Genomic DNA, 26,527 nt, shown 5'->3' on the forward strand with positions numbered 1-26,527 from the left:
GTCTAAAGTTTAGGGTGTGTAGGAGAAATGAGTATAACCTCAAAACCCCATTTTAATGATTTTTAAAAGGCCTGGTCTCTCCATGTAAGGTAAATACCACAAAGACAGTAATACAGACCAGGAAGTGAACGTACCCGGAACTGAACAGGGAAAGTATAGCCATTGTAGTTTCTACCCTGGAGAAGAGAGGGAAAAGTACATAGAGAGAAAACAGATTGCTGGATAAGGCATTAGCACTTCTGGAGCTAAGGCATGAGGAGGTAATGAAATGAGGGGTGGGCTTGAATGAGAGCCTGGGTTGGAGTCCCAATTCAGGAGCTTCCTAGCTGTACTGGGTGAGTTGCTCAGTATCTCTGAGCTTCAATTTTATTTTCTAGAAAACAGCTGTACTTATATCTATTCTTTCTACTTTCATAAAATCGTCCTGAGGATCAATTAGATAATGTACATGAAGGCATTCTATCAACCATAAAGTGTTGTGAAGACCATTTCCCACACACGGGCTTATGGCTGTCACTTACATGCATGTGGCCCTCTGTGAAAAGGGCTTATGTAATGGGCTTGTTGTCCTAGAGCGCTAGTACTCATCCTCAAATAAATGCTTTCACGGTTAAAAGAAGTATTAAATGAGAAAATGTTCAAATATTTCATGCAGGGTGGCCGGTTAGCTCAGCTGGTTAGAGCGTGGTGCTGATAACACCAAGGTTGCTGGTTCGAGCCCCACGTGGGCCACTGTGAGCTGTGCCTTCCTTAAAAAAAAAAAAAAAATTCATGCAACATATGAATAAATCCCCCCACTAGACTAATTAAGAATTAGCATTATAATTTAAAATTAGGGTATTCCAAATGTTTCTCTTTAAAATTATGTTCCGTTGAAAATGATAAGGCTATCTTGATTAGCTGTTTCTACTGAAATGGATACATTCGTCCAACTTCTTAAAGTTACAGAGAACCTGAACTGACCTTTCCTTCTTGGGGGCAGAACTTACATTGTGATAATAAACCAGCCATCAGGAAACTTAGTTTTTCATTTCTGTTCCCACACTTACTAAGCTGTGTAACTTCAGGCAAATCACTTAACTGCTCTCAATTTCAGTTTCCAAATGTGCAAAACAGTAAGGGATAAACGAAACAGCTCTAGGATGAAAAGTTGTTCTTCAGCTTTTGATAGTAAAATTCAAAGAAAATTAAAAACTCAAGCTAGACCAGCTTTAGTGTAATTTTTAGAAAAGTCCTAAAATTTTCAATCACAAGATAGAAAGGGCAGCTTTAGGGGAGGGATGGCCCTGTATTACGAGTGTGTTTGTGTCGTCTATCAGAATCTCGTAATGCTTGTCAGAAACCACTGTGGGCTGAAAAAACAGGCTGTAAGCAAATGCTTACCCAGCCACCTACCTGGCCTTTCAAAATTCCAAAGAAAGACTTTACTTTAGCTCTGAAAACACCTTTTGCTCTTTTTAGTAATTTTTTTTTTTTTAAGGAGGGCGCAGCTCACGGTGGCCCATGGGGGGATCGAACCGGCAACCTTGGTGTTAAGAGCACCACGCTCTAACCAACAGAGCTAATTGGCCACCCTTTTTAGTAATACTTTTAAGAACACCAAGGAACGAGTTCTATTTATCCAGATTTCCTCTCTCCCACAAATGTCAGCATGCCTTGGGAGGACAGCAAAAACAACCTGGAGTGTTCATGACCAAAGTCATACTGAAGACGGAGCAACCTTGGAGCATGACTGCCAATAAAGGATACAACGCATGCCTAGAAATCCCCCGCCGTTGACTTCTCTTTCAGAAATCACAACCACACTGGGTTTCCAAGCCCTTCTTCCCTTGTGGAAGCTCCTTATTTTAAATGGTCCAGGTTCCCTCTCCCTTTAGGATAATGCTGGTCCCTAGTCTTGTAAAAACGCTCAGCTTTGCTCAGTATCCCGGCTACTGATTTTGTACATATCTGGCACATTTGGCCAGGAAGATTGAGTCCTTTCCCTTCCCCCATCTACTGGAACTTCCACCCTCTATATCAAAAGGATTTTTTCAGGCCTTTCCAATAGTCTGCGGGAGGCCGGAGACAGATCTAATCAGGGTTCTCATCAATCTTTTTCCGTTGGCCAAACAGAGCCAGGAGGCTAAATGCAAAGGTACTGCATTCTTTTTTCTTCCTCAAGACACGCTTCTGTGGAGAGAGTTAAGGGCCCACTGTGTGTTCCTGGGAGCTAACATTTTCCTGGGGAAAGTTCAGGGATTTCACATTTGCCCCAAACCAAATACACATGAAACTTGAAGACTAAATTCCACAGAGCCTTTTAAAAGCCTTGCCTCTCCTTGGCTTACAACAACCCCGAAGGCTTGTTGTATCTCATTCATTTTGGCAGTTTTCCAGAGCAGCTGACAAACTGAAAATAAGCATACTACTGTCCCCTTCTGCCCTCCCTCTCCCACCTGTCTGTGCTCCCTGACAACCACCACTACTCCCGGATCCAAGAGAGTCAGATAGACTTGCAAAATAAGGTATAGGTGGACCCACCTCTGCCTCATTGCTCAGAGTTTAATACTGACTTTGAACGTTCCTTGTTTGAGATTTCAAATGTAAGTCATCGTTGGTTAAATCAGACTGTAGGATTAGAACCCTATTCATTACATGAGAGCAGGAATTCATTCTTTGGGGATATGTGTCTAAGGTCAAAAATCTCCTTGGAGACATGCCTACCTCCACTTCCAACTGCTCTGTATCTCTGTCCTTTTTGATAAGCAACAGGAAAAGATACATGGGATAACTTTTGTTGCACAATTTGAACCAAATATTTGAGGCAGGCATCTCTGTGCTTGGAATCCATGTTGGAAAGCTGATTTGGGAGGATGTAAGAAGTATCACCTACTAGCACATCACACCAATGCTATAAAATCTGAATAATGGGCTCTAAGTAAGAATCTGGGGCCCCCGTGTAAGGTACCACTGCCATGTATTATTAATACATCAAGAACCTCATCAACCATAGCTGGAGGTCCACTTGACTCAGAACACAGCAGCAGCCCCAGCTCCCCAAATCAGCGAGGGGAGATAGGCATCCAGTTTGTAAAGCCTTCCAGTAAGAACCACTATCACAGAAGCATTAAATTTATAGCCACCCTGACTTGCTGGACCCCACCCTCGCTGGGGATCCTCTTGGTTACAATGCAAGTGGGATTAATACCCCCTAGAACAGGTCATGGGCTGACTGGCCTGGAGGGGATGGAGGCAACAATGAGGACACAGGTCATGGTTCTGCCTAGGTGTTTCCACCTTGGTGTCAATCAGTACATCTCAGCCCCTTTGTGGTAGGGCACTCTCTAGCTCCTCCTTCGAAGGGAAAGACCACAGCCTTTCATACTGCCCTCATTCATCTACCCAAATGTTAGGAGATTATTTTCTTTATGAAGTATGCCGATTAATTGCCAAGGCAACACCTGTGCATCCCCTTTTTTGTTATGGGAAGCATTCTAGGAAATCCATGTACAAGACTGCCCAGAGATCACCCACCCAGTGGCTTGGAATGCAGTGTGACCGAAGGCATTTCCAGAGAGCTCACAGGGCACAATGGCCATGCATGGGTGGATTTGCTGGATGGATTAGACAAACCAACCGCAACCTTTCCATCTTTTGTTTAGATTCCTTCCAGTAGATTGGCCTTGTTACCAATACTGATGCCAAGACTAGCAAATGCTTGCAACAAAGAATTGTTGTTAACCCTTACCCCCTGCTTCATTCACCCTAATTATTCTCTAACAATACAATGGCTTCAAAAAGCCTCCAACTGCCCAACAGACACTATGGGCCAGAGGAATCACTGAACACAAGCTGCCTATCCATAAAAGACAATACTGAAGCAGCTTCTGTCTGGGTATTTGCCCCATCTTCCCTGAGACAATGGGAGAGAGAGCTCAGGGAATAAAAAGGAAGTCCTGCTCTACAGATCTTTTGTTTGTCTGCCAATGCTGTGTCTGTTCCAAGTTCTTGGGCGTATCCTTTACCACTCCCAAATACAGGAAAAAGCCTCAGTTTCCTAGGAAATGCAGTTTCTATGTTTTTGATGAATTCTTATTGTAGCCAAATCAGACTTCAGTGAGGACTCTGGTTAAGATTATTTTTCTTCTAAGGCCAAGTCCATCTTATATAGCTGAGATGTGGGCCACTGAACTAATTCACAGCAATGGTAATAACATAAACAGCTCTTTCTGTACGTTTTAGATGGCACCGACATATCATCATTTTTGTTGTTTTTTCAAACAGATAACATGGGCGGATAGAGTAACTGCAGAGAAAAGTAATAGACTGGAAGCAGGCCACCATAAAAGGAAGCCTGTTTGAGACTGAAATTGGTATAATAATCCTGGAGGTTTCCAAACAGGGAGAAAATCAAATCAGCAGAAAATGAAATGAGAGGAAGCCTCTGTTGATTACAAATCAACATATAATTAGATTGGGATGCACCCATGGTGATGAAATGCCAGTAGAAATAAAAGGTCAGTTGTTTCTAAAAGTCAGTGCTGTCAGTCCCATGTTTAAGGAGAACAGACCAACACAGTAAGCCAGAATCTCAAAGATATACCAGAATAAAGGGGATCTATTATAGTCTATTTGAGTAATCAAGTAGTGTGTGTCCATATGTAAATGGAACATGGGACCTGGAATGTGTAGTGTGTCAATTACTGCAGAGAAATTGAAGCAATAAAAATCAAGGTTCCAAACCATGCCCACTGCAGAGCTATAAATAAGTGAACAAAGGGAAACTGAATTTGCCAAGAAAGGAAAAGGCTGAGCAAGTTGTCAATCTTAGAAAATACGAAATAACACCAACCATGACAAATTAAAAGTGATGTTACTCTATAATTCTTACATGCTAGATGACCTAACCAAAAAGATAAACTACTAAAAATATGAAAGAATATGCAGAAAATTGCTTTTTGCCTAAAGGTTTGCATAGTATAAGGAAAAAAATCTGAACAATGCACAGGAAAAAAAAAAAGACACTTCAGTTTATTGAAACTTGCAAAGGTTAAAAATGTAGTCATTCTGAAGATATGTCACTAACTAGAAAACAGGCATGATAACTCTAGGCAAGTTTCTGGTGCAGTTCCATAAATTACAATACCAAATACTGTGACTACAAAAGTAAAAAAAGAAAAAAGAAAGAAAGAAAAGAAATGTCATTGATTACCATACATGAATCAAAGCAATGAATGATTTAGAGGCAACAAGTACTGATTTGCTTTAAAATTTCTGGTATAAATAGTCCCAGCTTTTAGATGTAAATTAATTCTGAAAACTACATCTTAAATTAGTAAGTGATAATAATACATAAGATACAAACTACTTATGGCATTATCGTTAGTTGGTAGATTCTGAAACATATTGTCCAATGGCCCCTTCAAGGAAGGACATGCTGTCCAGCTTTGGGGAACATGGTCAGCAGAGAGCCTCCCACATCAGCGCCTTCAGGGTCCGCCTCAGCTTTAGAAGGTCTCCTGGCCCAAGGTCATGCCTTTCCAGGAAGGGGTGGGTCTAAAGGCTACAGCAAGTTCTAGAGTGAACCTAATTTTAAACTATAATACTAGTTCTTTATTAGCCTAATGGGGAAATGTTTTATTTTGTTTTTTATTCACTCTAGAACGAACTTGCCACAGGGTTGGCTGGAACTCTGTTGGGTCTGTATCACAGCTCAGTTTCCCCCTCTGCTCAATCCTGCTCCTTTCCCTTCCTTTCTCAAGGGTTGATCCCTACAACATCTTGCACCCCAAAGTCCATCTCGGTATCTGCTTTAGCAGAACCCAAACTGAAATAGTTAGGTACTCAAAAATTCATCCATTCATTTATCATGCAACAAATATTTATTAAGCACCTATTATGTGCCAGGGCCTGTTCTAGATCCTGGGAATTCAGGGGTGAGTAAATCCCTACTCTTGCTAGGCTTCAATTCTAGCAGGGAAAACAGACAATCAAGGTACAAACAAGTAAATGTGATCAATTCAGACAGTGACAAATGCCCAGAAGAAAATAAAACAGGGTAACTGGGGTAGAGAATGTACGGAGGGTGTGGGGGTGGAGCGCTACTTCAGCTGGCGAGTTCAGGGCAGTCTCTCTAGATGACGACTCTCTAACAAGACTTGAAAGATGAGACATGCCAGCTCTGTGGAGATAAGCGCTGAGAGCACTCGAGGCAGGTATAGGATTGCTGTAGGTACATGGGTCCTGAGGAAGGAACAAGTCAGGCACACTGAAGGGACAGCAGGAAGGGCAGTGGGGCTGAAGTGTAGTGTTAAGAGATGAAGTCAGAGAAGGTATATGGACACGCTCACATATCTTCACTACTGGACACTTAATAATTCAAAAGAGAACTATTTATCTGGTTAAGAGCATAGTTTTGGGGGGTTGTCAATCTGGGTTCCAATCCTGGCTCCACCACGGACTAGCTGGTTAACCCTGAGCAACTGACTAACTTCTCTGACCTTTAGCTTACGTGATAATATCATCTTCATAAGGTTGTCATGAGCATTAAGTGAGCAATGTGAAAAGTACTTACTTAGCATGGCGCCTAACACATAGCAAGTACTCAGTAAATTGTAGCTATAATTATTATTAACCGCAGCAAGTAGCACCATTTCTAACATTTAACAGGGATCCAAAAAGTGTATGTTGATGAAGTAAAGCAAAATCCTGACTGCCTATATACTGTACTTTCTTCTGTTTGTACATTAGAGGAAACTATCATATCAAACTGAGGAGACAAAAAGGTGACAAAGGAGGCTTTATAATTTATTTGTTCAACAAATATTTATGAAGCAGTGACAAGTGAGAAAAACTGGACTTCCTACCTAGGCTTACAACCTAGAAGGGGAAACAAGATGTGCTAACCAAGATGTGTCACAGACAATCTGTGACAAGTGCATCCAAGTATAAGCTATTGAGGAGTTCAGAGGTTGGAGGTCACCTCCAATCGCTCCCTAGTTAGGAGGGCTATGGAGGGTACTTTGAAGGGTGATGGGATTTTTGACAAGCAAAGATGAGAAAAGGAATTCATCCTGGGCAAACAGGATGGATTAAGCCAAGTGTAACATGAAGAAAGAAAATGCATCTTTAGGGAGTGATGGTGAGTCCAGGCTGGCTGGTGCATGGGCGTTTATGCAGAGTGGTAGTGAGACGGGTCTGGAAAGGGCAGTGTGGACTGGCCTGGAAGGATCTCAGATGCCAAGGCACAGGGAGTGGCACCAGAGGCATGGTATGGTCAGGCTGAGACAAACCAATCCCAGACAGACCGAGGAAGTCCTGTCAGCTGTGTATGGGGTGGACCCAAGCAGGGAGAGCCTGGCAACAGGGCAGACACTACCGGGAAATTTAATCCTGATAGTAACCCAGTCAATATTGTCAGATAGGGAAACCGAGGCAGTGTGTGCTCATGGTTGCACAGCTCAGAAGTGACGGGATAGGGTACAAACTCAGTCAGTCTGACTCCAGAATTCATGGAGAGAGAGAGATGATTAGGCAGGGAAATCACGTGATAGTCTTTGAATGGTAGAGGAAAAGCACTTGGGCTGGACTGCCTGGGGTGGGGTGGGGAGAAGGCAGGCAGAAATTACAGGTTTTAAAGACAAAATCTGAGAAACAAAAGAATTTAAATTTAAGCAGAACTTACATTTATCAGATGTAGCTAAAATGATGAAACAATGTTTTCTCATGACATCATGACTGACAATTTAAAAAGAGCATAAATATGATTTTCTCACAACAAAGGAAGAAAGGGGGGGGAAATGGAGAGAAAAGGAAGGTTCTTTGATGCTAAGCTGCAACCCTGAATAGCAGCTTACAAGAGGGATGAATGTGCAATTTGGGTTTGCCAATGTACCAGAGCCACACTTTAAAGAGAAAAACAAGATGTCATAGAATAGACCTTGGTGGGTGTCTGGGGTTAAAGCCATGATAACATACAAACAGCTCCCAGCTAACAGAACAAATGATAAACACGCAGAAGGGCAAGCTCACTGGAATTGTCTTTTTCTCAGCAGACGTGTCATATATGAATTGGGTTTTATCTTAATTTAATGAATTAATATATATAAAGTGACCAGCACCGAGCCTGAAGCAAAGCACATGCTAGTTCCTTTGCTTTTCCTTCTCAGCTTCTTCCCATGCCAGCCCACGAAAGGGTAAGGTATCCTTTCTTTCTCTGATAGCTTAAGTTGGAGAAATATAAAATAGCTCTGTCAGTCTTCAGAAAGAAAAAACAAGGCACGTTTCCATGGGTTGAAGTCCTTGATCTGGCATTGCCTCTGAACAAGCTGGGATGGGTATGGGAATAGAACCTGTTTCCTTGAGAAGTAAATGAAGGCAGGGGCATGAACAAATATCAGGCTGCAAGAAGACAAGAGGCCTTTTGTACTCTGGACACTTTATCTTATTCTACAAGGACTCACCATAAAGAGCAAGTTCCTGTGCCAGGTGAAACCTCTCACTTCTTTAGTCAGAGAAATAATCATCCTTTATCACCATTTGACCTTCAGGCAACTGATGAGTAAAGCACTTCTAAAGAAAGATTAGGTAAATAAATAAGTATTGATTACACTACGCTGTAGAAAAAGTACACTGGACAATCACATGAGCTTGAAGTCATAATGGCCTGAGGAAAAAGGCTTATGCTGCTAGTGCATACCATCTTTTTTTCCTCTCCATCCTCCCTGACCAGATAACCCCCAGAAGTTCCTGTTTATTGTCTGTCCTTCCCTAAGTGGCTGTGTATGGAAGTGTGGAGTTGAGGGTGTTAAAGGCTTCCAGATCCTGGGTGAAAGGTGCTGTTTTAAGTCTTCCCACTTGTTACAGCTGTGACAGGCATGGATTGTGGCTCTAAATGTACACGGCGAGGCCTGTTCTGAGATGAAGGAAACTAAAGATCCGAGGCCGTCTTTATTACTGTAGATAGAACACCCCGGGTAATAAGGGTGCCCTATAAAAACCACTGCTGCTGATAAAGAGGGGCTGGGGGTTCCTGGACAATTTCAGTGTCACACTGAGTGAAAAGTTCTCTCTGCTCCAGATGCCTGCGTGGATGTTCTCGTGGTCAGACTGTGTGGCCTTCTGGGTAGGCTACTAGGAACAGTTGTGGGCCAGAACGATGTGGCTAACGGAGTTTTTTCACCTCCAACCGAAGACCTTTCATTTTTTCAATTCAAATACTGTATTACACTTAATTAGGGTGGCCAAATTTTCTCAACTAAAAACTTTGTTAGTAAAGTATATTTAAGGGGACAATGAAAGACACTATTTGAACTGAGATTGGTGGAACATCTGAAAATTCCATCAGATTCTGCTGGACAAAGAGGCCTCATGTGGCTGGTGTTGATTCTAAAGGAGGCTCCAGAGTCTCAGAACTCGATCAGTACGACTGGGCTAGGCTGATGGATGGAAGCGAGAAAGAGGGAAAGAAGAGACAGACCAGTGAACAAAAGAAGAGAGTAGTGGGTTAAAGAAACATGTCAAAGTCAGGCACTAGAGTGGAGTCCTGGGGCTCGGTGGGAAAAAGGAAAAAAAAAAAGAGTGAGAAGTACAGCTTCTGGGGAGAAGTAGAGCCTGAGTCGGGAGCAGGTCAACTGCTTCCTTCCTTGGAAGGTCAGTGTCTTAGTCTGTTTGGGTTGCTGTATTAAAGTGCTGTGAATTGGGTGGCTTGTGAACAACAGTTAAACTTTCTCACAGTGCTGGAGGCTGGGAAGTCCAAGATCAGGGTGCTAGTGTGGTCAGGTTCTTGTGAGAACCCTTTTCTGGGCTGTGGACGACCGTCTTCTCATTGTATCCTCACAAGGTGGAAAGAGCAAGAGAGCCCCCTGGGGTCTCGTTTATAAGGGCACTCATCTTACTCACGGGGCTCCACAGACCACAACCCAGGGACATACTGCATTCCACGATGTGGTCTAACTGCAAGAGTTGAGACCAAGTTGAGAGTTCTGGTAAAGACTGGCATCTATGAGCAATATTTCTTTGTAAAAATTATTAGGTCGGTGCAAAATTGCGGTTTTTGCAATTATTTTTACACTTTTAAACTGCAATTACTTTTGCACCAACCTGATAACTAATTCTATTTTATAAAATGTTGTTTGTTGTTGTTTGTAAAATCAAAACCACAAAGAAATAACCATTCCACAACAACTAGAATGGTTACAAGACTGACAATAAAAAGTGCAGTGACAATGTGGAGAAACTGGAATCCTCATAAACATTGATGGTGAGAATGTAAAATGGTGCCGTCACTTTGGAAAACAATTTGGCAGTTCCTCAAACTGTTAAAACATAGAGTTAATATAAGACCCAACAACATTTCCATTCCTAGGTACATTCCCAAGAGAAATGAAAATGTATGTCCTTGAAAAAACTTGTACACACAATGTTCACAGCAGCATGATTTATAATAGCTAAAAAGTAGGAACACCCCAAATCCATAGAGACAGAAAGTAGATTAGTGGTTGCCTAAGGGTGGGGTCGCGGGTGGGGGGAAGGCATAGGGAGTGACTGTTAATGAGTACAGGATTTCTTTTTGGGGTGAAAATGTTCTAGAATTCGACAATGGCAATAGTTGCACAACACTAAATAAATCAAATACTGCTGAACTGTACACTTGAAAGGGGTGACCTTTATGGTATGTAAATTATATTTCAGTAACTCTGTCAAAATGTTTTTGAAATGTCATGCTATTTTGTAAGTGTTCTAAATCATTTTGCTAGCAGAGCCTACAAAGAAAAGCCTACTGAGGCAAGGCATGAAACAAATAAAGCGTGAGGCGGGTCAAGGGGAAGAAAAATCGGGAGTGGCGGGGACTGTGGCGAATGGGAGAGGGTATGTCCCCTCTAAAGGGGGCAGCAGCTGTATGGCTCTATTCCATGTTGCCAGATCTTTCAGTTTTCAAGAGAAGTCCAAATCTGGATTTGTATAGGGTATCTCTCAATTTGTTAACACTGATGCTGATTTCATATTTTCTTAAAGACATTGAGAAAGTGAACTATGTCTGTGGGTCAGGGGATCCCATGATCCAGCCTGTGACCTTGGATGTACCTTTCCTTTGCCTTAGGAAAGCTGATTGCCTTCAAGGACCTCGGAGGGCTTTATATATTATTAAGAACCTCCGCAACTTGGAAAATCCAACCAGTTGACAAATATTTATCACAGACCTCTTGTGTGTAAGGCACTAGAAGTTAGGGGCAGTGTGAAACAAGAGGGTAAGTCATGGTAAGCCCATTATCATCACAGACGGAGCGTGGTGCTTGTGAGGGAAGTGGCTCATGCAGCCTGCTCAATGCAGCGATGTGTATGGCCTTAAAACCAGGCTCCCCGGTTCCAGCACATTCCTGGGCCTGCCTAGTGATACTTAACACTGGCTCTGGACTATCTGAACTCATTTATTTTTCATTGTTTCAGTGAACAGCAGGAGGAAACAGACTCATAGTTTCTCCGTGTGCTTATGAGCTTCAATTCAAGATGCAGCTCATTCTTCCAGTCAGGAGGGAACAGATACTTGAATCCAGGTGCTCTGTAGGCTGGAAGAGATTTAAACCCCTGCGTTGGCTCAAAAGCAGAAATATTTTTTCCAATAATTCTCTGCTGAAAAAATTTCCCAGAACAGGGAGTTTTGAGGCAGATACATCACTGCTCACATAATTGAAACAGCAGGTGAATAAAAGGGGGAGGGGTCAGCTGACGACGAAGGGTCATACAGGTGCCCCTGAAAATGAGCAAGTGCTGGGGAATCGATTTGTGGGCTTTCTCAGAGACATAAGGAACAGATTGTTAGAATTAGTTAGGGGCTGCACACAAATGACAGTCCTTTTGTGTGGACATCTGCAAATCGCTGTAGGGCCAGCAGTCAGTTGGAATCCAGGTCAGTCAGGGAAAGCTGAGTAGGAACGTGCATTCTGCGTCTCTGAGGATGACTATCCAACTCCTCCTCAAAGCAGCACACACAGATAAGCGCCTAGAAGGGTCAGTGTCCTGTTAGCCTTTGACTGAGGCTTCCAACCTCATTAAGAAATGCACTAGTCACGTGCAGGAACATCACAGAATCCGAAGTGTTCTGCCACAGAAACAACAAACATGGTTGCGAAACACCCAGTTATGAGTGTTCAGGGAGTCCTAAAAGTCTTTCTACACAGCATGAGTAGATCCTGATCCATAATCTGAACAGAATACACTTTCCACGGTCCTCGGCCCCTTTTCTCCTCTGCTTCAGTGATCTAACCAGCTTCAAATACTTGAGGTACTTCTCAACTGATCTCTTTCTTGACCCATACTATGATCGCCTACTGTGCTTTTCCACCTGCGTGTCTTGTCTCATTAGCACCTTAATTTCAACTCCTCATGTCACAAAGTAACCTCATCATTCCCCAGGGCTGACCTGAGTCTGCAACCTGGGCATCGTCCAAACATCAGCCCCTGTACCCATTTGACTGGGTAGTCTGCCCATTTGACTTCTAAGATGCATCTCAAATCTATCCCCCGCCTTTGCCCCTGCTACTACCACTTCTAGACTATGGAACAGCCTTCTAACTGGTCCCTTTGTAAGCCTTTCCTCCTACCACACACTATCGTCAATATTCTCTGATGACAGTTAAATGAAGTTACTCTTTCTTAAAAAACTCCGCAAGCCCCACAGCGCTTACCGGATAATGCCTCAGTGTGCTATACAGAGCCCATCACAACCTTATCCCAACTTAACCTATTGAGACTCCTTTTCTGCCACAACTTCATTTTTCTAAAATGTCTTATTCTACCCTAAACATGTTATGCTCTTTCACACCTCTTTGCATTCACACACGGTGTTCCCTCTGTTGATGATGTCCCTCCCACCTTTGTCAATCTGCAAGATTTCTACATCTTCTTGAAGTTTTAACTCAAATGTGTCCTTGGCAGAAATATTTGCTGCTGCTCCTGTGCTTGCCCAAGTATTGTGTTCATACCAATCGCAAAGCACTAACACAATGTATAACTTCAGGTCCCAGGGCGAGGTCTTATTCACAACTGTATCTCCAATGACAAGTACGCTCAGGTACATCATAAATGTCTGTGAACTGAATGAATAAGCCAGGATAGGAAAGCATTACGAAAGCAAGAGAAGTGACTTTCCATTATCACTTAAAAGTATAATTGTGAATCTAAAAATGAACACTTCTTCTAAAATAAACTTCTTGATGAGAATATTAGCCAGACAAAATAATGTAATCACAATATATATATGGCCTTGGCTTAGACAACCAGAACTGACCTTTCAGTCCTATGAATGTGGTCTCTTAGCAGGGGAAAAATTAGTATAGTACCTGACCAATAAGCACTGTATTTGTGTTGCTTTTGTTATTATTATTAGGGGGTTATACTTGTAATCTGACCTATAGTCCATCTAAATAGATATAAAAATAAGCTGCCATAACAGAATTTTACTGTCTACCTAAGTAGCCTACAATTCCTGACCTTACATTAAGAAATGAGAATGCTCACATGTGCCCAAGTTTCCTAATGCACATGAAAATAGCCTGCTTCAAACATATGAATGAGCCAATGGCCTTTGGTCAAAGATGCACATATTAGCACCTGAGGACAGTGTGCATAAATGCTTTTGGCAGTATCTTCTAGGTTTTTCTATAGATCAACATCAAGCCAATTTATCTGACCTCTTTGATCTATACAGCCATCCAGCACCTACAGCTATTTACTAGAGGCCTGAATGAGTCAGAAGAGGAAAATGATTAATCAACTTGGAGAGATCTGAAAGCTGGAAGAGAGCCATCCTGTGAGTAAAACCTCGGAGCTGTGGGACTGCAGCCATTGGAAAGTTAGGGGATTTCCATAGTCGAAAACATTTGGCCGGTTTGCTCTAGTCCTCTGACCTCGCAATAAAGACAGAGCAGACTGAGCTAGGTGATTTACCTCTGACAATATCCTATGTCTGCTGCCTTTGGCTGCTCACTCTGACTTGACAAAACCAAAGTTCTTCTCCTTGAATCTTATGACTTTGGAACTGGCTCAGAAATTCCTGCTGCTTCCCCCCCCCCCCCCCCCCCCGCCCCCCAGTGGATGTCATTCCCAGTCTTTGGCTTCACATTTATGGAGAGTGAGGCTTGAGTTACAAGTGTTAGGTACAGCAACTAGCCCAATACCTGGCCAACAGTAGGTGGGTCTGCTCTTCTTAAGGCCAGGTTGGTCTCCCAATAGTCAGGCTATATACTGTGTTTCCCTGAAAATAAGACTTACCCCGAAAATAAGCCCAGTTAAGATCGTCAGCCAGATGGATGCATTTAGTACGTTATGACGATGTTCCAGAAAAAGATGACATGACTGTATTTGAATAAATGTAGATTGTTGTACATGAAAAAATAAGACATCCCCTGAAAATATGCTCTAATGTGTCTTTTGGAGCAAAAATTAATATAAGACCTGGTCTTATTTTCGGGGAAACACAGTAGCACCATCTTGCTTTTCTTTTTTGACAATTGTTAACCTGGAAGTACCACTTAAAGTCACTTTTCCTGCTTAAGATTTGTATCACTTGCCACTGTTCCTAATTTAATCTATTCGAATTCTTCCATTCCTTTTATCAGGGACTTGATTTCTGAAGTTACATTTTTTTTATGGTACTATTCTAATAATATCTAGTTTTTATTCCCCATAGAGTACTACAGATGCTGCATCTGAGTAGTATAACTATACGGTCCCTCCTTGTTACTTAACATGTAATGTTTTATTGATGCAAGATGAACTTCTCGAATTTCTGATCTATTTGTCTCCACCAGTATGTCTCTTCTTCCATTTTCTTACCCTTTCACATTACGTACACTGCCCTTATTCTTCTCTCTTTCATTTAATCCTATGAATCACTTGTATTTTATTGCCATTTATTGCCATCTCTTTCCTGGTTCTGCTTTCTGTTCCATCACTGCATCCATTCTTTGTGTCTGCTATCACCAGTGTGTCAGGAGGACATACTAATGCCTGATGGTTTATTAGTCTCTTGTCCCAGTTTCTCTCTTTAATATCATCTATTTTGCTGACCTAACTTCTTGGGACCTCATCCATTAACTTAATAAAGAAATAAATTTAGGCGAAGCTTTCTGCTAAATTCTCTTCGCTGCCAGAAAAAAATCCAAGTACCTCTGGATTCGGCAAACTAGTTGCTTGAACATTGTCATAGATCTCAAATGTATATGTAAACTTTCACTGACGGGGTCCTTATCCATTGATTTATGTTTCACAAGGTACTTGTTGAGCAATGAGAGCTGCTGCTTTTCACTGCATTGGCATGAAGAGAGAGCCCTGGGGATTTTGCCTTTTGGCCCACAGGTCAGTAAACACATTGGGGATTAACAGAGCAGAGATAAGGGGCTTGGGAGCAGGGCGAGCCAGCTGATTGGAGAAGGGGGAAGGAGGTGAATTTCAGGAGAAGGAACAGAAGTTATGGACTGTAAGACCAAATATGGAAAAGAAAGGGAGAGATGAAATAGGGTTAGAGAAAAGAAGATTTAGAGAGAAAACACAAGATTAGAAGGAGAAAAGTGGAGTGGTTAAGGAAAAGAAAGAAATCAGAGGCAAAGAGAGAAGAAAAAGGTGGCATGCAGCTGGCCATCCACTTGAAAAAGAAAGCATGAAGAAAAATATTTGGGAATAAGTAAATACAGATGAGAAAACATTCCAAATCAATGTGTCATCCTCATTTTAAAATCCCCTTTCTTATTATAATCTACTATCTACAATATGGCTTCTTGTTATAAATCTCTCAGCCTATCGAAGCAGAAATATCTGCCTTGCTGATTTGTTTGAAGTCAGTCATTCTCATCAAAGCTCTCAAAGACTCACATCCTGTCAATACACACAACTCACAAGCGAGAAAGTAGCTCACTGGGATGTTCTGACAATTTAACTCTAATGACTGGTCTTAATTTTGGCCTTTCGTATGTGATGATGATGATGATGATTATGATGATGATGATTTTTATCACATTCAAAGCATTTTTAGAACTCATTTCCAGCAACTACAAATGACCAAAGATGCCTCTTGCTAACTACTGATTTAAATTCTAAAAGTGCACTGGAGAAAGAGGACACGAGCATGACAGCCAAGCACTCTGAAGCTAAGTATCTTTATGGCAACTCCTAAGAAACAGTAATCACCGCATAGCAGCCCATTTCCTTGGCTTTAAGGCTGAATCGATTCCTACCCTGTAGAACCCGGTGGAATAGGATGGTAGTGGACATCTGTTGTCTTTGGACCTCCCTTTATTTGGTAGGAGCACCCTGGTTTGGGGAACTATCCTGACCTTTATTGTAGGTGGTACTGGTCGGACTGTCTTTCAAGTTTCAGGGTCTTCCCCTAGCTAAGGGTCAGGTTTATAACCCAAGCCAACCAATCAGAACCTTTTCCGGAAATCTGAATAATTAGCTGAACAATAAAGATCAGAAAATCTGTGGAGTGGATTCATCCCAGAAATGGCACTCTGGTGTGACTGTCTATTAGTTTCTGGTTCCTATATTTCTAGAGCTGTCCTGCTCTGGAATTTGCTCTACTTTTCCTTCAATTCTATGACCTCCTTACCCCATAGCCATTCAAAACTTGCTTTTTTTTTCTTTTAAGTTAGCCAGAGTTAATTTCTGTAGCTTGTAATCAAAAAGTCTCAACCAATATAATCCACATTATGTTGAATCAAAAAGTTGTCCGTGTAAGACTGTCCTACAATTTGATGCCTTTTGTAAACCTCTCAACTAGCTGTAGGCCTGTTCTCTGTTCCTTCTCAGACCTGGATACACAGGTTAACTGATTCTGAAGTTTAACTGATTTTGAAGTGAAGGAGAAGGTTAACTGACTCTGAAGAGAAGAAGAATGCACTGCCATGCTAGAAAGGGTAAGAGTTACTTCAACCTAGTCAAAGTTGAAATTTTAGTATGAGATGAGGACGTCATTGCCTGGCCTATAATGGCACCAGAAACTTGTCACAACCTTTCTGTCAAATCCTAAACCATGAATTCAGAGATAAGGTCATCTAGAGAGCTGGCTGAGATACAAAGATACAACCAATCTACAACACAGCTCTGATCCTAGCCCCAAATTGAAGGCTTGTCTAACCAAAATGACATGGCAAGGCCCACACTGGAGCTGGGATGCTTGCCCTGTTGGTTACGGTTTTCAGGGCCAGCCTCTCTGTCTGGAGACGGGGTGACTGACCAACTAGAGAGGGGGCATGGCCCAGCATCTGCCGAGGGTCTTGCAGGAATGCAGCTGAGCCTTGCATATGGACACTGGGGTCCTGTGACTGCTGACGTCCCAGAAACCGCTCTGCTCTAAAACCGGCTGTGAGCAGATTAACCTGGATTTTATCGCAGAGGTCTACTTGATGGGGTCATTTCTTACTCATCCTGCAACACGAGATCTTGAACGTGGCAATTCCTTTCAGTAAAGGAATAAGCCAGAGGCATCTTATATATGTCACACTCTTACCTACCCTGAAAATTGTCCACAAGTTTCATTCATCTTCATTCTTATCAGACACGATTCTAAAATGCAATGTGTTGCTCGTCTTATCCACAAAGGCCCCTCCAGGAAAGAGTTTTATAAGAAACCCTAACTGCCAAGAATTGCGTAGGTGGGCCCAGAACACAGTCAGGCCAATTGTGAGCAGGTTCTCCAGCTCCTGGCCTTTATAACATGTTAGCTTGACCAGCATAACAACTGTAAGTCAATATCAAAGATTTAAATATATACAACTTAATGTAAGAGAGAAATAATTACTTCTCTGCTCGCTATAGACTTACTCTCTATAGATTTCTCTGCTCTCTATAGATTTACTTACAAGCAAACTTTCAATTTATGAACTTTCAAAAATACAAAGCTATATCTCAAAATGTGCCAGTCAACTTTACCCAGCAGCCAAAGATGTTAGCTACGGCATGAACAGTATCTTTTTTGACTTAGGAACAAGAAGACTTTTGGAGCCTATCTATTTGTAAGTTAAGAACTTCTATAGAAAATAAGACCAGGTCTTGTAGTAATTTTTACTCCAAAAGACACCTTAGGGCTTATGTTCAGGGGATACCATCCTGAAAAATCATGCTAGGGTTTCTTTTACGGTTAGGTCTTATTTTCGGGGAAACACGGTATTTTTAGAGAACACTAGGTTTCCTCCCCAAATCTACTGATTTCTACAGTTCCAGATGGATCACTGAGAAAATCATACTTTATTCCCACATTCACAGTCTACAGAAAGCTACAAAAGCTGAGACCAGGAAGGTACCCTAGCAATCACTTAGATTAAATTCAATAATTTTGCAAAGGTCAAACTGCATCTAAGAATAAACCCAGAAATAATTACCTTGATCCTCCCTCCACTCTCCAAAAAAAGCAGTTATTTGACATATGTAAGTCACACAGCTGGTAAGTGGCCCAGTTAAATCTAGTGCACAGATCATCTGATTTGTGTCCAGATGCTAAATTCTCACTCATTCATTCATTTATATCAAGTGCTTTAAAACAAAGCTGCGAGGCCGGCCCAGTGGCTCAGGCGGTTAGAGCTCCATGCTCCTAACTCCGAAGACTGCCGGTTCGATTCCCACATGGGCCAGTGGGCTCTCAACCACAAGGTTGCCAGTTCAATTCCTCGATTCCCTCAAGGGATGGTGGGCAGCACCCCCTGCAACTAAGATTGAACACAGCACCTTGAGCTGAGCTGCCGCTGAGCTCCCAGATGGATTAGTTGTTTGGAATGCGCCCTCTCAACCACAAGGTTGCCGGTTTGACTCCGGCAAGATGGTGGGCTGTGCCCCCTGCAACTAGCAAGGGCAACTGGACCTGGAGCTGAGCTGCGCCCTCCACAACTAAGACTGAAAGGACAACAACTTGAAGCTAAACGGCACCCTCTACAACTAAGATTGAAAGGACAACAACTTGACTTGGAAAAAAGTCCTGGAAATACAAACTGTTCCCCAATAAAGTCCTGTTCCCCTTCCCCAATAAAAATCTTTAAAAAAAAAAAAAAGAAAACAAAGCTGCTAAATTCTCCTTCACTCATTCATTCCATTCAACACAAATCTATGAAATTCATTCCATTCAACACAAATTTATGAAATACATCTGATATGCCAGGAGCTGTTATATGTAAGCACAATATCATGACTAGAACTAAGTTCCTTAAAAAAAACAAAAACCGGTAAGCTGGTTTCTAAAAGTGACACCTCTCAATATTTTAGTACATTTTCACATTGTGGTAAAGGCAAGAAAATTGAGACAACAGTTGAAATAACGTTGTACCATCCTAGTAACAACAATGATTCAACATCAATTAAGCAGTATGTGAATTTTTTTGTCAGTAGTAGGAAACATTTTCACTTAGCTAATAAGTTAAGGCCTAGAAACTATTCCTACTAAGGCCAAGACATCATTATAATTTCTATCCCTGACTAGAGGAAAGACTTCTAGGCTTATCTAAGATGGCAAAAAGGGAGCGATGGTAAAAAATATCATGGGCCTTAGAGCTCGAGAGAACTGGGTTTAAATGTTGGCTATGCCATTAATAGTTTGTGACCTTGGACAAGTTATTCACCCTCCCTCACTCTCAATTTTTTCATCTCTAAAATGAGGATGAAACCACTTACTTCAGATGGTTATTATAAAAATTAGATATAATGTATGTGAACCATTTAGCTCAGTACTGGTGCAGAATAGGCCATTAATATATAATATCTATCATTACTATCATTAATAATAATTAATGGCATAATAATATGACCTGTAGAACAAGTCTATGAATGAAACTAAATACATGGACAGCCACCAGACATGTTTGAAAACCTTTACAAAGACACTCCCACCATACTTAAAGGAAAGTTTTCTGGAATTAAACATTAGAGCAGGGGTTTGAACTTAGGTTGGTTGGTCAGATTACAGAACCTGAACACATGACCACTCTGTACACTATCTCTAAACAGAAATACACTCTTGTAGACTAACCCTCAGGAAGAAAGCACAGTTTAGCTGAGAGGACCTGAGAGGGATTTGGCCTCCTCAGAACTAGGTAGAAGGGACCACTGCTGAGGAGGTGAGAGCAGTGCTCTTGGAAATCAAAATGGCTAAAACGTATTGAGTGCTAATACCTATTGCTTTCTTAGTAGGAATCATAACTTCACTTGCAGTTGTTTCATTTAATCCTTACAAAACCCCTCTGAGGTGAAAATCAGCATGATCCCCATTTCGCAGAAGGCTTAAGTAATCTAAGGTCAACAGCTAGTGAGTGGCAGGTAGGGATTTAAACCCAGGGAGTCTTAAGACTAAATAATTGGCTACAGCTCTGGCCCCCCAAGGGGAGAGGAGGGTTGCAGTCCTGGGGCTCCAGAACCTGGTCCTGGGACTTGGGAAAGTTCCCCACATGTGTCTCAGCCGTGCTGAGGTCCTTATCAGAGGGTACCGGAGGAGAGAGACACATGGGAAGGGATGTCTGAAAAAAGGCAGCACCGCCCTACTGCCTTCTTTGGGAAAGCCAGAAGCCTTGGAGGATGTGTACCTCTATGCTGGTTACTCTGCCTCGGGCCACAGACTTGGGACAAAGGGGCATTATTATACTGTTAGGCTCTGTCACTACCTGCAACACTTTTTCTTTGAATCAAATACCCATCTGAGGGCTCCATCAAAGTGCCATTCTATGTGACGAGCAACTGGCACAGTGCCTACCAGAGAGCACAATAAACATTTACTGTTACTAACAGGGCACAACACATTTCTGGAAGGAAGAGAAGGGAAGTGAAGGTTAAGAAAAACTAGAAAGGATCCTCAAATACTATATCAGAGCATGACTGTCAGAGGCCTAGCTCACTAAAGAGTACTGACCTGGGACTTAGGAGATTTGGGTTCTACCCAGCTCTGAAACCAGTTGTATAAAAACTGGTAAATCTCTTACTCTCTCTGGCCCTTGGTTGGCTCATGTGTAAAATGCGTTAGATAAGATGATCTATAAATAAGATAATACGTAAAGAAGTCTTGCTCAATGGCTGGCCCAGAAGAGGTAACCTATGTTTACTAAGTGTGATGCTTCCCGTCCTTTCCATTCCATTCTCATTTAGCTTGGCTCCCTCATTTTATGGATGAGGAAACTAAAGCAGAGAGAAGTTACATGACAAGTACAAGATCACCCAATTAGTTTCAGTAAGCTTAAGACAACAAAGTTCCCCTGACTCTCAGCCTAGTACCCTTTCTTCTACATCACACTGTTTCTGACTTGATTGGTGTACTTGCTTCTCCCCCTGTATCCATGAATAAGCTTTTAAAAATAATAACGCCACATGAGTGATGGGATTCCAGGAAGCCATCAAACCCATGCCATTTTTGTCTTTAAGGAAGACTCACCTTAAAACACGTAAAGAGCATACGCTATGTATTTTTTAATCCTCAGAGATGGAAATTCTACCATATTTCCAAGTAGTCTACTCCAGTGTTGCTTGTCAGTAGACACTTCCTCATGTCTATCCCAAATCCTTCATCCTGCCATTTAAGCCTCTTGTGTTATCCTCAAGTAAGATGGAAAACACCGTCACTATGCCTCTAAGTGTCTTAATGTGTGCAAAGATTGCTATTAAATTGCCCTTTATCCTCCTTTCTTTCCAAACTGATTAATCCCAGTTTCTTTGAATTCCCTCACAGTTCTTTCTCAATTGTTTAATCACCTTTGTGGCTGAACTCTCAACCCCTCCCCGTTAATTACAAATCACAGAACCGGGCACAATTTCCAACCATGGTTCTGAATGTTGACAAGCAAGCTGATTGTGTCATGGTTCCTAGAGGATAGTTCCCAGAATTAGCATGCCAAGATCATGCTTTGGTTTGTACAACTATAGGCCATCCTAATTTAGGCTGAAAGTAGATTATTTGCATCTTCTTCATAGCAAACCAACTTGAGCTGGCTATCTCCCAACTCTCGGCATTCTTCTAACTACTTCTCCTCCAAGCAGTTAGGGAGAACTAACTTTAATAAGAACCCAGGTAAAACATAAGAAAGAAAAGAAAGTAAATTAGCTGAATGAGAATCCTAAAATATGTATCAATAGGTTTGGGTTTTGTGTATCACTGTTTCTGCATTAGTATAGATAATTCAATGGTATCTAAGAAGGAACAATTTACTTATGGATCGTTCCTACAGTGTTTTCTGTTTCTTTGCATATTTTTTTCCAAATTTACAATATTTTAGAAAAAGAATTTTCTAAATTGCACAATAGTATGTCTAAATTTATTTTCTTTAACAAACAAACTTTTCTCCTGTTTTCTGTATGGGCTGTTGAGGCCTGAAAAGAAAATAACTTTCTATTAGGTTGGTACAAAAGTAATTATGGTTTAAAAGGTTAAAAATAATTACAAAAACCGCAATTACTTTTGCACCAATCTAATAAGTTATCTTTTGTTGTTTATGTAAAAAATTAAGATCATGGTGGTATGAAATTAGCAATCTCTTGAGCCATTTGTTAACATCAATTTAATGACTATTTATCAGATAACTACTATGCACACTAGGTACTCAGAGAGCGGGATAGAATATGAACAAAGCATAAGGTAAACCTGAAAGGCTTTCCGGAAGAGATGACATTTAAACTGGACATGGAGGAATGAGTAGGATTTTGACCGAGCTGAAACACATGCCAAGCAGAACTAACGACAAGCAAAGGAAGGCAGAACAGCGTCACTTATACAGCAAATGAGACGTTGGCCAAAGAAGTGATTGGGACAGAACAAAACTGGGTTCTGGAGAGATGCTATTTTTACAATAATTTTTCCAACTAAAAGTTGTTCTTGAGAAGTCATCCAAGTACTCTTAACAGAGTCACGCCACTTCAGTGCAATCTCAGGACAAGAAAACAATTAACACCAGGCTTCGTGCAGGACAGACTGCATAAAAGGAGTAGCTTAAAAGGCCAGGCAACCCAGGGAAACAAAGTCATTTGCTTTTTATGGTTTAAGTTATTTCACCTGCTACAGTTTCACAATTTTTCTCCATTCCACACCAGGACTGTTAGGTCCCACTTGGCAAACATGGGACTTCTTTGTCTGTGTATGTGTGTTTCTCAGCAAGAAGAACAAAACAATGTGGCTGAGGTTGATTTGTAACTTTTCACTGTGGCTTTGAATCGTGGATGATATCAGCACAGCTACAGAAATTGGGTTTGTCAGTTAAGCCTCCCTCCCTGCCCAGTAAGCAGCAGAGCATGAAACATAAACCATAAAAAAACAATGGCAGGGCTTGGGGGTTATTTATTGTTGCTCTCCAAATACATCTTAGTGACAGAATGGAAAATGGTCAACTGGGAATCCAAACTATATTCTCATCAAGGCCAAGATAATTTCTTAGGGTAGGATTTTCTTTTCTTTCTTTCCTTTTTTTTTTTTTAAACCTTTGAAAATGTGTTAACAAAGGAGAAGGAAAATGGTTGAGAAATGTCTGAGAATGGTTTGGCCGAATGGAGTACGTGGCTTAACCAGCCAGAAGGAATTCTGAGTTGATCATGGCAGCATTCCCCACCCACATCCCCGTTACAATTACACACGCCTGTAGGTTTGCGCTGTATAAGAACCTCGCCAAGAAGCTGAGGGAGTGAAAGGACTGGACAGGAGTTGGTGAAGTTGGAAGACTTGTGAGAATACTACATGTATGTGCTCACAGGCACACATGTGTGTTTGTGAGTATGTGTCCTTTCAATAAAAAATGAAAAGCTGTAGAAAAAAGTGCCTATTCATTAGACATTTATTAAAAACATGCACATCCTGGATCAGGCCTTGGGCTCGGCAGGGATAATAAGTAATGAGAAAGAAACGCTGTCTTGGAGGGGATCCTGAACCAGAAGGAGAAAAGAATGTAAACGTATTTGATTGGATGTGGGTGGTAAGGGAGAGGGAGAGTTCCTCTGCCCCCAAACTGTGACTTAGGTAGCTAGATAGATAATGATTTTCCCACCAATCAAGACAGGAAACACGTGGGAGATGGTCATTTTGGAAAGAAAGACTAACAGTCAGACTTGCGCATTCTGAGCTGCGGGTAGCTCTATAACATCTAGTAGATTTCCAGCCAACACTTGGACACGTGGGCCTGGAGTTCAGGCAGAAGTCTGGGCTAGAGGTAGAGATCAAAGACTGGTGGGGGATGGGTAGATTCCATAAACACAAATGAGAGATGGCCTAGGGAGAAAGCACAGAGATAAGAGAACTAAGGACGGTATCTAGAATGCCGTAACAGACAGCAATTCAGTAAACACCTTCGGGGTAACTATTGTGTGCAATTATTTCAAAAGGTATTTCTAGGCATAGAGAGACCAAAAAAAAAAAACACCCCAAACAGCACTTAAGGAGATTACTACTCTTATAGGTATTTAAGACTAGTAATTTAAGAGTAGTAAACAAACATTTCTTTCTTGCTATCAGCGATACTTCCCCTATATGTATGAAATACCCAAAATTTACTAAAGTAACATAAGAAAATATTATTTTCTGGTTTCTATACTTTCTCAGTATATTTTCCTAAGTATTTTTGTTATGGTTCTTAAATTTGGGATTATCAATTGTCAATTTTGTCTCTGCCATTAGAATACTAATTTCCTTGAGGTCAGGGGCCATTACACCATTTATTTCTTTTTTAAATTCTCTATACTTGATATGAGAATAATAAGTATCAATTATTGAGCACATAATATGTGCCAGGCATTATTTGTAAGTGCTTTATAGAAGTTATTTCATTTAAACAGCTCAACAACCCTACCAGGTTGGTATTACAATTCCATTTCATAGATGCAACGATTAGGATACAAATGCTGGTAAATGGCATAGCCAAGACACCCAAATTTGTCTCATGTTCACAGGAGTAAATCCATGCTCTTAAAAAAGTCCTCATGTGATGTCTTCTCCTCATGAAGAGGGAGCAAGTAATCATCATCGGTGACAAGAGGAACGTTTTGTAATAACAGGATCTGCCATCAAATACCCTCATCCACCCCTAGCTATTCCCGGGACGACCTGAGGAATCAGCCTGCTTTGAGAAGTACTCCTCTCTAAGACCACTTGGTGAATGTCCAAACTTGAGCCATGAAAACCTGATGAATGAAAGCAGGTTGCTGTATCCACGACCATTACATAATGAGCATACCTGTTTAAAAAAATAGAACAAGTAATGTTCTGTGCAGGTTGGTCTTGGGTCTTCAGTTTGTAAATAATACCACGCTGGGCAATAAAATTAGGGATTCAAAGGGATTGTATGATACTGAAGAATAAAGAATTAAAAAGCTAAGTGAGATTTAAAAACCCAAATGTGATAGACTATCTCTAGGGGAGGAACAGAGTAAATTATTTTGCATTACTGTAACTCTGAGCTGAATGATCAAGCATGAGTACACAAAATATGATGTGTCCCATACAATGGAATATTATTCAGCCATAAAAAGGAATAAAGTGTAGCCATAAGAAATATTATTCAGCCATAAAAAGGAATAATTCCATTTATATAGAAATGTCCAGAATTTGCAAATCCATAGACACAGAAAATAAATTAGTGGCTGCCAGCAACTGGGGGGAGTGGGACTGGGGAGTGAGCTAATGGGCACTGGGGTTTCTTTTGGGGGGGTGATAAAAATGTTCTAGAACTGGATACCAGTGATGGTTGTACAGTGCAGCGACTATACTGAAAAAACACTGAATTGTGCACTTTACATAGATGAATTTTATGGTCTGTGAAGTACAGCTCAATTAAAAATTATAAGTTAAAAAAAATTAAGCATGATAATGAGATTCATAAGAAGGAGTACTTAGGAATCAAAAACAATCTTCTTTTTATTAAAGAATTGGTCAGGCCCTATGGACTACAGTATCAAGTTCTGGGATCCAGATGGTTGACAGGGCAGCCACAAAGCTGATTAGACTTGGAAAATAAGACTTATATGGAATACTAAAGAGATGGGAATGAGTCTATCTAAAAATCCAAAGTCAAAGGGAGTGATTTAATAAGAGTTTCTTCAAGTATATAAGGATTCTTAAGCAGAGAACAGTAACCAGCTGCTTTCCATCTCCTCTGAAGATAGAGCAGAAAGAGGGAGGCTCAAAAGATAATATACAGGATTTAGGACAGACACGAAAAGAGCATACTTACAGTGAGAGTTTAACAAAGGGCAATGTTACCAAAGGAGGCTGTGGGCTCTCCATCATCTCTGATCTCTTAAAATAAGGCAGAGGCTTCAAGATTTTTCGAGAATGTTTTCAAAGCCACATTTGGGAATCTGTCAGTATGACAGTCTAGAGGATACCCTTTCTATTTTAAGGTAACTGAATGGGATAAAAGCAAAGACATGATGAAGTCCAACTAGGTTATATTGAAGTAAATTTATTCAGAATCATGACAATTTCCTACTGTTTTCCTTCATAAAGCATCCTCATGGGAGAAAAAAAAATTATCAAGTGCTCCTGCTCCAAACGAATTTAGCAGAAGCTTTGCGATACGAGATTCAGGTGCTCTGTCAACAACAT

General features: G+C 41.2%; 1 protein-coding gene and 1 long non-coding RNA gene across 8 annotated transcripts in view; one reads left to right on the top strand and one right to left on the bottom strand.

The window, feature by feature from the left end:
- Positions 1-26,527, bottom strand: part of RAD51B (RAD51 paralog B) — a 614,669-nt gene that overhangs the window by 312,682 nt on the left and 275,460 nt on the right. The window lies entirely within an intron of this gene.
- LOC141570822 (uncharacterized) lies at positions 13,695-18,896 on the top strand. The gene is made up of 3 exons (XR_012495277.1): positions 13,695-13,792; positions 15,255-15,339; positions 16,789-18,896. It is a non-coding gene; the product is annotated as an uncharacterized LOC141570822 (long non-coding RNA).

The sequence above is a fragment of the Rhinolophus sinicus genome, linkage group LG03 (genome assembly GCF_036562045.2).
Source record: "Rhinolophus sinicus isolate RSC01 linkage group LG03, ASM3656204v1, whole genome shotgun sequence".
NCBI lineage: Eukaryota > Metazoa > Chordata > Mammalia > Chiroptera > Rhinolophidae > Rhinolophus > Rhinolophus sinicus.